Here is a 12125-nt window from a genome sequence, read left to right on the forward strand (position 1 = left end):
ACCATCTGCCTTCCTGATAGACCACAAGTCAATAGTTGATCCTATATGAACTTCACCGGTAGTTAAATAATTGTAGTCCTAACAGCGGTGAGAACCACGTGTAGGCGTGGATGTAAAGATAATATTAAAACGGATATTAAAAAAAAGGTGTGATCAACTGGCAAAGGTAAGGCGAGGGAGAGGGATTTCTTAACCACCTCAGCAATGAGCTTCTCATGAAGGACAGTGTTCAGCGTACAATCAGAGAGCATGAGACAACAGAATCTCACCTCTGCAAAGTATCCCGTTACATAGGCAACTCCGTCACTCGGTCTTTATGGCAGCACCGAGGAGGACGACGACCTGACGAGAAATTCTAAATACGCGCGAGCGTACGTAAAAAAAACTGCAGATGCAAATTCTGCTTTTGCATAAAAACGCGTATTTCTTCACATACGAGAGAAACACTACGCCCCATAAACACGATCCATCGACCTTGTAGCATAGAAACAGTTCGGACAACATGGCCATCGGCGAAGGAATGCTCTGGGTGGGACCCCGACATGGCAAAGGCCGATTTCCATCACAACCAAGGTTCCTAGCGTCGCCTTGCTGGTGTTAACGACGAACAGGAATACAATCCGACTTTTTGACAATACAAACATCGTCAGGAAAAAGGTTTCAAGAGAGATCAGTCGATCATTGACACTTTGTATCACTCACCCATTTAAACCAAAAATATCAGAGTATTATTTAAAGTTTCAGTCCGTACCTCAAAGAAAACACAACGCGACCCCCCCATAACAAGTCAGTTGGTTAATTCCGTGGAAGGAAATAATCGCGGGTTACAGTGAAATTCATACGAAAAACTAACTAACAAACACACATACATACATACATTTAGTGGACATTAATTGTTAAAACACGTGGTATTTATATTTACCACTGTGTAAATGCGTTTTCTTTAAATTATGGACACGATTTATCTTAATACAGGATAAAAAAACTGTGTGTATCCTGAGTCACATAAACCACTCCATAGTCTTCACCTTGTTTCCATGAGAAGAATTTTAATATCGCCCTCCCATCTACGCCTAGGTCTCGTAACTGAACTCTTTCCTACAGAATTGAAGACCGAAATTTTGTACGCATTTGTTATCTATCGATGTGTGGCATGTTCCACGTATTATTTAATTAATTATTTAGTGTTCTGTCTGACGACAGGTCCATATGAACAGGATCCTTCCATCCTTTTCTCGGACTGGGACCTGTTCATATACGTTCTTGGCAGATGATCCAGAAGTGGTTTGCCATTGCCTTCTTCTGTGTGTGAATGGAGTAATTGTTGGGATGCCACGGAGGAAAACTCCGTGTTGCCTAGACCACGGCCTTGCCCAACACAAGTTATAAATTCGGGAACCGCCGGGAATCGAACCCGAGACCCCCAGGATTACAAGGCCAGCGTTCTGTCCTCTAGACCACCGTGGTGATTGTTCCACGTATGCAGTATCAAAAATACATTTTTTTTTGCAACAGAATAAACCGGCATACAGACACAGGATTGTCTCATCAGCTTCCTTGCCTCCACACGCAAAACAGCAGACACTCAGCCCGAGACAAGCGCCAGAAATCACTGCTCTTCAACGAGGCCTCAGCGCACATCCTGCCCGGAGGCTGCAAACCTCAATAAATCTCATCACGCCGAAAGACCAATAAAGCAGCAAGCGACTCATAAAAATTCCTCGCTGCGAGCTGCATCTCGAACTGAGAACCCTTGAATACTTCGGCGATATTGAACTGAAGCTGAATAACAGTGCTGCAGCCGTTGCCAAGTTTTCCTCAGTCATTCCAGGCGAATATCGATGGCATGTGACCTATGGAATCACTTGAAATTCGGCTAAATGTTGTGACACTTTGGCTTCTCACTCTACGAGAAGAACGAAGTTTGAGGGCCTTTCAGAATCTCCACCTGTCGGGTTAGAAAATACAGAAAGTCTGACGGGAAAAGACATTCGGAAAACCAAGGCATAGATGGAAGGATAATATTAAAATTGGTATTAGATAAAATTTATCTGGCTCAGGAAAGGCAGGGACCAGTGGCGGGCACTTGTGAACACGATAATGAACTTTCGGGTTCCATAAAAGACGGCTAATTTGACCAGCTGAGCATACTATCAGCTTATAAACCAGAACTCTGCTCCAAGGAGTTAGTTAGTTACCTAGCTAGACAATAAAGCCTAATATCAGAGTGCTGATGCAGTACATTCTCCAGAGGTAAAGGTGAGCATGGCAAGACACTAAAAAGTTGTCCACAACACAGGTGTAACACGGTAAAAAAATGAGCACATATTTGGAAATTGGAGCATATTTGTGTTCATATATTTACATATGATATATTACTAAGAAAAGAGTTAATTCTGATACTGTAGAATGGGCGTGCAAATATAATTACAGTGATTTATTGAATACGTTTTCCGACTGCAATTTATTACTGGGTTTAGGATCGGTATTTATTATACATCGACACTTTAAAACAAACTGTTCCCTTACAGACGCTATTCGACATAAACATGCCACCATCAGTGCTCTTTCACTGTGCATCAGGGAGGATTTTATTATCAATGTCATTGTCAGCACAATAACAAATAACTAATACAATTAATTATATCAATATTAGTAACATAGACGGGCACTGGTTAAACACATTAAAACACACAAAATATAATATCAGTTAGACATACACTAACACGTATCTCGTGAAATATTATTAAAATAAATTTTCTATAGGCTGTCATTATAATAAATTATAGGTCTAAGTTTTTAAATAAAATAATTTTAGTGTTCATCAATACCGCTAATATATTATTTATTATTTAGTGTTCTGTTTGACGACAGGTCCATATGAACAGGATCCTTCCATCCTTTTCTCGGACTGGGACCTGTTCATATACGTTCTTGGCAGATGATCCAGAAGTGGTTTGCCATTGCCTTCTTCTGTGTGTGAATGGAGTAACTGTTGGGATGCCACGGAGGAAAACTCCGTGTTGCCTAGACCACGGCCTTGCCCAACACAAGTTATAAATTCGGGCACCGCCGGGAATCGAACCCGAGACCCCCAGGATTACAAGGCTACATAAAAGTGGAGGTTTGTGTTAATTGTATTGGTAAGACAAAAATATTTCCTCTTTTAACGTGACGTAACGCTGAAATGGAACGTTTATGGCGAAACGCTTCTGTAGAAAGAACAGCTTGTGTTTAAAGTGAGCTTTGAAGATAAATATAAAGCTCAAATTGAAACAGTGAGCCAAATGTATTACCGTTTGCAGTCAGAAACATACATTTCACAACTTAATGACTAGCGAAGTTAATAAACAGATTCAGTGAGTGAAAGCGTATGGTATGGAAAGGAGACTGAAAAATTATTACTTTCCTTGTTTCGAACTTTGTTCACGGTCAGTTTTAAGTTTTCAGGTAAGAATAAAAGAACGGCATACGCGATTTTCTCCAGGCCCCAACTGTTGATAAAATAATGGCACATGTTTCTTCAAGGATATCCCAAACATAATACAGGAAGTTTAAAAATGTAAATACTTCACGTTGTTTTTTACTGCAGTGCTGACAACTGTTCATAAATCCACACGAACTTAGTTGATATTTTTAACACCCTGTATAAATCCACACCACCAAAGGCAGTGCTTCCAACCGAGATAACTCGTGTGCAGCACGAAAATGGTTAAAGAGAACGGAAGCGAAAATGCCTCTTCATGCCAAGAGTTAATAACTACGGTCAATCAGTCTCCATTTTATTAGGACAGAGGAATACACACTGATATGGACCACAAGCCCATTTTTTCATTACAAGACGAGAAGAGAGCAGTTCTTAAAGATCAGAAACCCATCTTTCCTGCTACACACACGCTGTGTCACGAGGGGCTGCGGTGTGCACACGGACACATCACCAGAGCGTGTCGTCTGAATTCCGCAAATACCACGGCATCTGAACAGCAAAAATATAACACATGACTTTCAAAATGAGGACCGCGAGTCGAATCCGGCACACGGGTTCTTCGTAAAAGAAATTTTCCGTCTCTGCAAAATCATTTTCTTCGACTGTGTTAATCTAATTAGATCAATCGGTTTCTTGTGATTTTAATTATTTTTACCTGAAGACGTAAGCAGATCCAGCTTCCGAAACGCTGTGATTTTATTATTAATTTAGACGATAGACGAGGTCTAATGAAACAATTTTAAAAACAAAACCTGCCATCGTCAGGAACCTCCAGTCTCCACCGTCTTGTTCCTCAAATTAGACTTATAACTTCGTTAACTAAGCTAATAAATGATCTGTTAACAGCTCGTCGTCATCTATTGACACAAATTTAAGCAAAAGACAGGGTCAAGGAGGCTGTGAAGGCTTGAAAATGTGCAGGGAATTCGGAACATAAGATGTAAGTGAATAATTTCTGTTGCGTAGTGCGAAGACAAGACCTAGGCGTAGATGGGAGGATAATATTAAAACGAATCTAACGAAATACAGTTGGAAGCCATGGATTACACACATCTATCTCAGGATTGGGCCCAGTTGCGAGCTCTTGTAAACACGGTGATGAACTTTTGATTCCATACAAACGATTGGAATTTCTTGACTACTGTCAGCTTCTCAAAGAGACTCTGTCTCCATCAAATTCCTTCGGTAAAATAATTCTAAGTCTGTGTCCACCCTGTGTGCTGCTTCACGTGACAGTCTGGACTTGTTTTATAAGAATGTCATTTTGAAAAGAAACAAATACTGCAATCACTACTTCAAACGAGACGAAAGTAAAGAAATTTAAATATGGGATCCAAACTTTTAGTCCAGCCTGTACTTCGTGACCTGTTCTTGGATTCGAGCTGAAGTCAGTCAAGTTCGCAGTGTTGATGTTCTCTTGTTACAGGATCTCTGCGCTGGTAACCAACATACCGCTAAGTTGGTATCACTGGTGAAATCGCATTCCAATTTTGTCTGCCGTGGGAGGTACCACCTTTACACTACTTGTCGGCGCTGGTATTTTAAGTTTTAACGCCCAGATGATGGAGGCCGTACGTTCACTCGAAACGTTGCTATCCACCTGCACAAGAATACCAACGCCGATATCTTCATTGCCTTGAGAATCTCAAATTTCACAATTAAACTAATTTATTTCATAAGAAAATATATGTCTGTGTGTCTATAACTAAGAATTTCAAGGATCAACTGATGGATATTCATGAAATTTGGCATGGACATCATACCACTGAAAGCCTCCACGCTCCCTTGTATTTGATAGTACTAATATGGCGGCAGAACAAACTTTTGAAATGGGAGTGCCAGTGTAACTATTTATGGAAATGTTAAATCCTGAGGGATGAAAATATGGTTGTTCATGGAGTCACAGCGTAAGAGAATAAAATGGAGCGGATAATGATTAAGAAATAAAGAGGAAAGGCGAACAAGATCAAGATGGAAAGATGTTAGGAATATCACACAGAAGAAATATTACGTCTGTAAAGATGGAGGAACTGTGTGGGAAGACAGAGGCACAAGGAGAGCCCCTGTTGTCAGAAAACACACGTAAAATGGAAACGTCTTCGAAAGAAGAATAAGGCCTACCAACATTTAAAAGTAGACTTACATCTCTTTAATTGTATACGCAAAAATCATCGAAAAATAAAATTGTGTAAACGCTGTCGTTTAGCACAATGTGAAATAACATAATGGCTGTGCTACATTTCCATTGGACAGCGATGACTAATGAAACAGTGAATCCATGCATGTAAAATTCAGTAAGCAGGCCAATCATAAACCCGCCCACAGATTGTGTGTTGGTAATGGGAAACAGAAACATGCGGATGATTTGTACAAATGTCAAAATATCACGCGTCTGCTAGACCTGATCACTAAATATCACCAAGTGTTGAGAATGTACCTCAATACGTGTAAAAACATTTCGTGATATGATTCTTAATTAATTACTGGGGACAACTTTACATTACCTTACATTACACAATCTCTACTTGTTACTGCCCACGTTATTATATTTTTTTTTATTTGTAGTGTTCTGTCTGCCGACAGGTCCATATGAACAGGATCCTTCCATCCTTTTCTCGGACTGGGACCTGTTCATATACGTTCTTGGCAGATGATCCAGAAGTGGTTTGCCATTGCCTTCTTCTGTGTGTGAATGGAGTAATTGTTGGGAAGCCCCCGGAGGAAAACTCCGTGTTGCCTAGACCACGGCCTTGCCCAACACAAGTTATAAATTCGGGCACAGCCGGGAATCGAACCCGAGACCCCAGGATTACAAGGCCAGCGTTCTAACCGCTAGACCACCTCATCTTATTATTATTTAGTGTTCTGTCTGACGACAGGTCCATATGAACAGGATCCTTCCATCCTTTTCTCGGACTGGGACCTGTTCATATACGTTCTTGGCAGATGATCCAGAAGTGGTTTGCCATTGCCTTCTTCTGTGTGTGAATGGAGTAATTGTTGGGATGCCACGGAGGAAAACTCCGTGTTGCCTAGACCACGGCCTTGCCCAACACAAGTTATAAATTCGGGCACAGCCGGGAATCGAACCCGAGACCCCAGGATTACAAGGCCAGCGTTCTAACCGCTAGACCACCTCATCTTATTATTATTTAGTGTTCTGTCTGACGACAGGTCCATATGAACAGGATCCTTCCATCCTTTTCTTTTCTCGGACTGGGACCTGTTCATATACGTTCTTGGCAGATGATCCAGAAGTGGTTTGCCATTGCCTTCTTCTGTGTGTGAATGGAGTAATTGTTGGGAAGCCCCCGGAGGAAAACTCCGTGTTGCCTAGACCACGGCCTTGCCCAACACAAGTTATAAATTCGGGCACAGCCGGGAATCGAACCCGAGACCCCAGGATTACAAGGCCAGCGTTCTAACCGCTAGACCACCTCATCTTATTATTATTTAGTGTTCTGTCTGACGACAGGTCCATATGAACAGGATCCTTCCATCCTTTTCTCGGACTGGGACCTGTTCATATACGTTCTTGGCAGATGATCCAGAAGTGGTTTGCCATTGCCTTCTTCTGTGTGTGAATGGAGTAATTGTTGGGATGCCACGGAGGAAAACTCCGTGTTGCCTAGACCACGGCCTTGCCCAACACAAGTTATAAATTCGGGCACCGCCGGGAATCGAACCCGAGACCCCCAGCGTTCTAACCGCTAGACCATGAACTAAAAACAAACAACTCTGGTCGGATTAGCTGGAAACCAACACCATTTTAGTGCAATTACAGTTCGTGTAAATTTTAAATGATTAAATCCGTCGCGTGTGTTTAAATATTTCAAAATAGCACAGAGGAAGCTCATTAAATCTTAAGGGCTGGTACCGCGATGAATCTGTATGCACCGCCGAAAAACATGGGGACACACAAACAGACCGCAATGTTGAATAATTCGGCATGTTCATGCTATACTAACTCCTATTCACCACTTTACCCACCATTAAATTTGATTTCATGACGGTTTCTTTATGTCATCCAATGCTAAAACCGAGATATCTCGTTACAAACATTCTGCTCTGATTTCACTGCGTTTATTTAGCAGAATCAGTCAAATAAAACTTGATCGAACATAGATATACGTTATAATCTAATTACGTGTGTCTTTTCATTGATAAGAACTGTCAATTACGATGGAAACATTTACAAGAAAATAATTAATTGTTTTCCTCTTCGATAAACCTGAAATGTGTAGATTTGGTGTCAGATTTGATAGTTCTGAGCGAATTTCTCAACCTATTACAAACAATACGAATAGCAGTTGCAATGAGGACAGTAATTCCCCAAGCTTTCGACTTCGTGCGTCATTCAAAGTTACAGTCTAACTTCGAGACCAGAAGAGGGTTTAAAATTCATAACAACTAGCGTTTAATCCTCTAAAGCCCAGTGTTTAACTACAAGTACCATCTACCACTAACTCTGGATTTTATTATCATCACCGATCATTTCCTTAAACAGCGTTAACCAGTTGATCTTCGTAATGGTGAAGTGTAGTGTTTTCTTCGCGGTACGGACTGAATTCGTAAGTTTCATTTGAAAGAGCTTCGGCTCCAAAGGTTAATTAGCGTTTTAGTCGTATTATTTCCTTAAACAAGGTTAACCAGTTGATCTTTGCAATGGTGACGTGCTGTGTTTTCTTCGCGGTACGGACTGAACTCTTAAATATAATTTACATTAGATTTATGCTTCAAAGGTTTAAATGTAGGCTACGCGTTCGTACGTAAACACGCAGTTCTGCAAGGAATTAACCTGCCATTGTACCGAGCTCAAATTGCGTGGCACACTTCTCTGAATCGTATCGCAGCGTGAGCAGTATTCAGCCCAGACATTCAAGGCTGTGAACGGAAAACGTCTGTTATAAGTGGATACCTTAAAAACCAAGGTCCAAACGTGACGAAATGCAACAAGAATGCGCGCGCATCTCAAGCTCTACAAAGAGCTGCTTTGTACACTATGATTGTTAGCAATCTGAACACTGAAAATAACTTGATATTATACACGGGGGGGGGGGGGGGGGGGGGGGGGCACACACAATCAGAACCAGGAATTATCTCAACTCTGTGGTAGCTTTAGCCGAAAGTTCAACACTGCTGACAATCAACAAACCGTCTCAGTCAACTGCCACACTCACTAGCACAGATTACACAGCTTAACTATTTCTCCAAGATCCATATTAATATTATCATCCTCAATTTCCTTTGCGTTCTTCAAGCGGTAGTCTTTAAACACGTTTCAACAACAAAATTATTACTTCACAGTCCATGAAAATGAAAACTCATGAAACAAGCCTGCCTAAATTATGTAGAAGTTATTTCAGAAGTTAACTCCTCAAAACCCAGTGGTAACTATAGATACCACCTGCTTTAATAACCAATAACTCTGTATTTTGAATTCATATGTTCCGTATGATTCTTACTGTAAACACACGATAATGTCCTTAAACAAAGTTAAACATTTAATCTTTGTAATGGTGAAGTGAAGTGTTTTCTTCGCGGTACGGGCTGAATTCTTAAATATTTATTTAGACGAACTACGACTTCAAAGGGTTAAAAACCAAACACGAACTAACTAAATTATAAAACGTGTAAATTTGCAATTCAGGAAATGCTCGTTTCATTCTGATCAAATACCGATCTGATCCCGTCAATTTTTTTCCGGAAACACCAAATACTCAAAATTTCAACAAATTTCGCAGCCGTCAGTTATTCTACGCGGGTCAGAATGCTTCGTTCTGTTTCCTACGAAGAATTCTTTTAATAGCCAATATGCTACATGCAAAGAAGAAAGCATTCCGAAGTGGACACCTCTCAAATAGAAAGTAACTGGATCTGCTTTGTAGGTCTCCAAATGACATGGCCGTCAGTTAGTTTAGCCTATTCCTAAGACAAAAAAACTCTTAACTGTACATGTTTTGACGAAATCTGTTGCAATATTCACACTTAAACTTCTAACTGCCTCCATGATCAGCGCGATGACTAGCCAATTTAATCCTGAAGATGGAGTCAGAATGTTCCACCGAAACACTGGTAACCACCAACACCTTTTACGTGGAGCTTTCTGACAAAGATTTTGTATGCGTTTCTAAGTATCCATGCCTGCATAATGATTCTATTTTCCTTTGCTTCATGTGGAGTTTCCTAATTTCTACTATTCATATAACACTGTTAAAGAACAATATGTGATGAGTATAAATTAAGAAACTCAAGAATTTTTCTCTCATTTGATATGTGGTACAGCATCCACGAGCAAAATTTGAGTCCAATAACGGTTTAAAATAGTTTAAACGCTGCTAAAACCCGCGACGTTTTGTACCTCATCGTCTGCTGAAGACCATCGGTGGCACACCCAGTTTGGACAACAACAAAATTTTGGTTCAGAAATTATACTAAGAACACAGCAATTAAGCAATTATTAATGCACTGGAATCAAAAATATTACTAACACTTGCACAAAAAAAAATATACAAATGTTGGCCCACCTGCGAATGTCATTTTAAAATCTATCGTTTTTTTAAACAAAATAATTACTACGCCTTATTTTCTAACCTAATCATTAAATCGCAATATGTTTGTTGATCCACAATACAGACTTCTTTTGAACCTTCCTGTACTCCAAAACACTTATTACGCAGGCAAGAAAATATTTTAAAAGTTCCTTGGTTTCAAACAGTAAACAACTCTAGAAATATAAATAATATTTCACCGACACATAACATAATAAATCCCGCGCCTAAGTATCGTTATATAAAGTAGGAAAGATCAGTCCAACTACGCCATCTTCTCTCGGCGAAGAGGTCAGTAACTTTTACCTTTCTGAAGCGTCTGCGATGTTACGGAGAAAATCCAGCTCCAAACAATACAGAAGAAGTGTAATCCACAGGACTCTTGCGTTGCGAACAGCACAAGAACACAACACTTTTGACTTTTCGTTGGTAACACGAACTACATCATATCAAAACACACACAAGAACAAACTTTCCCAATGCGAACAAAACACTGTCAACTCCGAATAAGAAGCAACAGATATCACATCGAAGTAGATCACAGATTATCACACGTCAGTTTAAAAACAAAAGAGTAACGGGTGGCGGGAAAAACGCTGCCATGGAAAGAAACCGAACTCATGCAACGTCGGTACCGTTTCGAAAGAAGCACGAACGAACGTTAGACTGACTTGGCTTGCCTACCTGTACACCCAACAATGGGACGTGGCAGGTGGAGCGGTGGGGGGAAACACCACTGCAGAAGCCCGCAGTGCGGAAACCGAAACTCACTTTGCTGCTTTCAGTAATTCCAATGCAGAAACGGCTGAATTTTCGTATTTCTTTGATTATGCCTGATATTACAGCGTAAAACCATTAAGGCATGTGGACGATGTAGGCGTTGAAATACGCGCGTTCTTAGGATACAAGCGAAGGAAATACATGTCAGACAACAACCACGATCATAATATGTCAGCTAATTATTATTATTTAGTGTTCTGTCTGACGACAGGTCCATATGAACAGGATCCTTCCATCCTTTTCTCGGACTGGGACCTGTTCATATACGTTCTTGGCAGATGATCCAGAAGTGGTTTGCCATTGCCTTCTTCTGTGTGTGAATGGAGTAACTATTGGGATGCCACGGAGGAAAACTCCGTGTTGCCTAGACCACGGCCTTGCCCAACACAAGTTATAAATTCGGGCGCCGCCGGGAATCGAACCCGGGACCTCAGGATTACAAGGCCAGCGTTCTAAACGCTAGACCACCTCATCTTATTATTATTTAGTGTTCTGTCTGACGACAGGTCCATATGAACAGGATCCTTCCATCCTTTTCTCGGACTGGGACCTGTTCATATACGTTCTTGGCAGATGATCCAGAAGTGGTTTGCCATTGCCTTCTTCTGTGTGTGAGTGGAGTAATTGTTGGGATGCCACGGAGGAAAACTCCGTGTTGCCTAGACCACGGCCTTGCCCAACACAAGTTATAAATCCGGGCACCGCCGGGAATCGAACCCGAGACCCCAGGATTACAAGACCAGCGTTCTAACAGCTAATAAACCAACTAAAAATGTGGAATATTTCACAAACACAGAATTACTAGCAAATACATAGGAGACAACCGAAATGTAGAACTTATTTAGGGAACTCATTTTGTTCGCAACGTAAGATTTTTGGCAGTTCACGACGGAAGCTACTGAACATATTTCTATGAAAACGGGTATTGGACGCTAATTTTAACTGAAGCTCAAACAGAATTTCATAAATGTTATTAATCACGTCCCAGCGTACAAAAACGTGTCAGAAAACACCCCCCCACCCCCTCCAAAAAAAATAATAACACTTCATAAAAATATAACATTCATTTGAAACGTTTCTCAATATGATGAATATTTAATGGAACAGACGGGAAAGTTATTGGTTGTGATAAACTACAGTATGTAGACTACGAGAGGCGTGGATCGAAAGAAAATCTGGTTTACCAAAGGAATAAGCAAAATATGAAATACAGCATTTGCAAAAAATACGTCTTCTACAGAATCACACCTTCCGCCATTATATGAGGTTCTCGATAATTTTTCTTCTACGTCGTTACCACCATTTCG

At 40.6% G+C, this 12125-nt stretch overlaps 1 protein-coding gene across 5 annotated transcripts in view; it reads right to left on the reverse strand.

Annotated features, from left to right (window-relative positions):
• ASPP (Ankyrin-repeat, SH3-domain, and Proline-rich-region containing Protein) overlaps positions 1-12125 on the reverse strand; it is a 211357-nt gene that overhangs the window by 112755 nt on the left and 86477 nt on the right. Inside the window, exon 1 of one of the 5 annotated variants that reach the window (XM_087353502.1) lies at positions 10345-10683. The exons of the other annotated variants lie outside the window; for them this stretch is intronic. The gene's annotated coding sequence lies outside the window, so the exon portion shown is untranslated. Of the gene's footprint in view, positions 1-10344; positions 10684-12125 lie in introns of those variants that run through there. 5 annotated transcript variants of the gene reach the window in all.

The sequence above is a fragment of the Zootermopsis nevadensis genome, unplaced genomic scaffold, assembly GCF_977971745.1.
Source record: "Zootermopsis nevadensis isolate Lab colony 2312 unplaced genomic scaffold, Znev_1.0 Znev_ptg000002l, whole genome shotgun sequence".
Lineage (NCBI taxonomy): Eukaryota > Metazoa > Arthropoda > Insecta > Blattodea > Termopsidae > Zootermopsis > Zootermopsis nevadensis.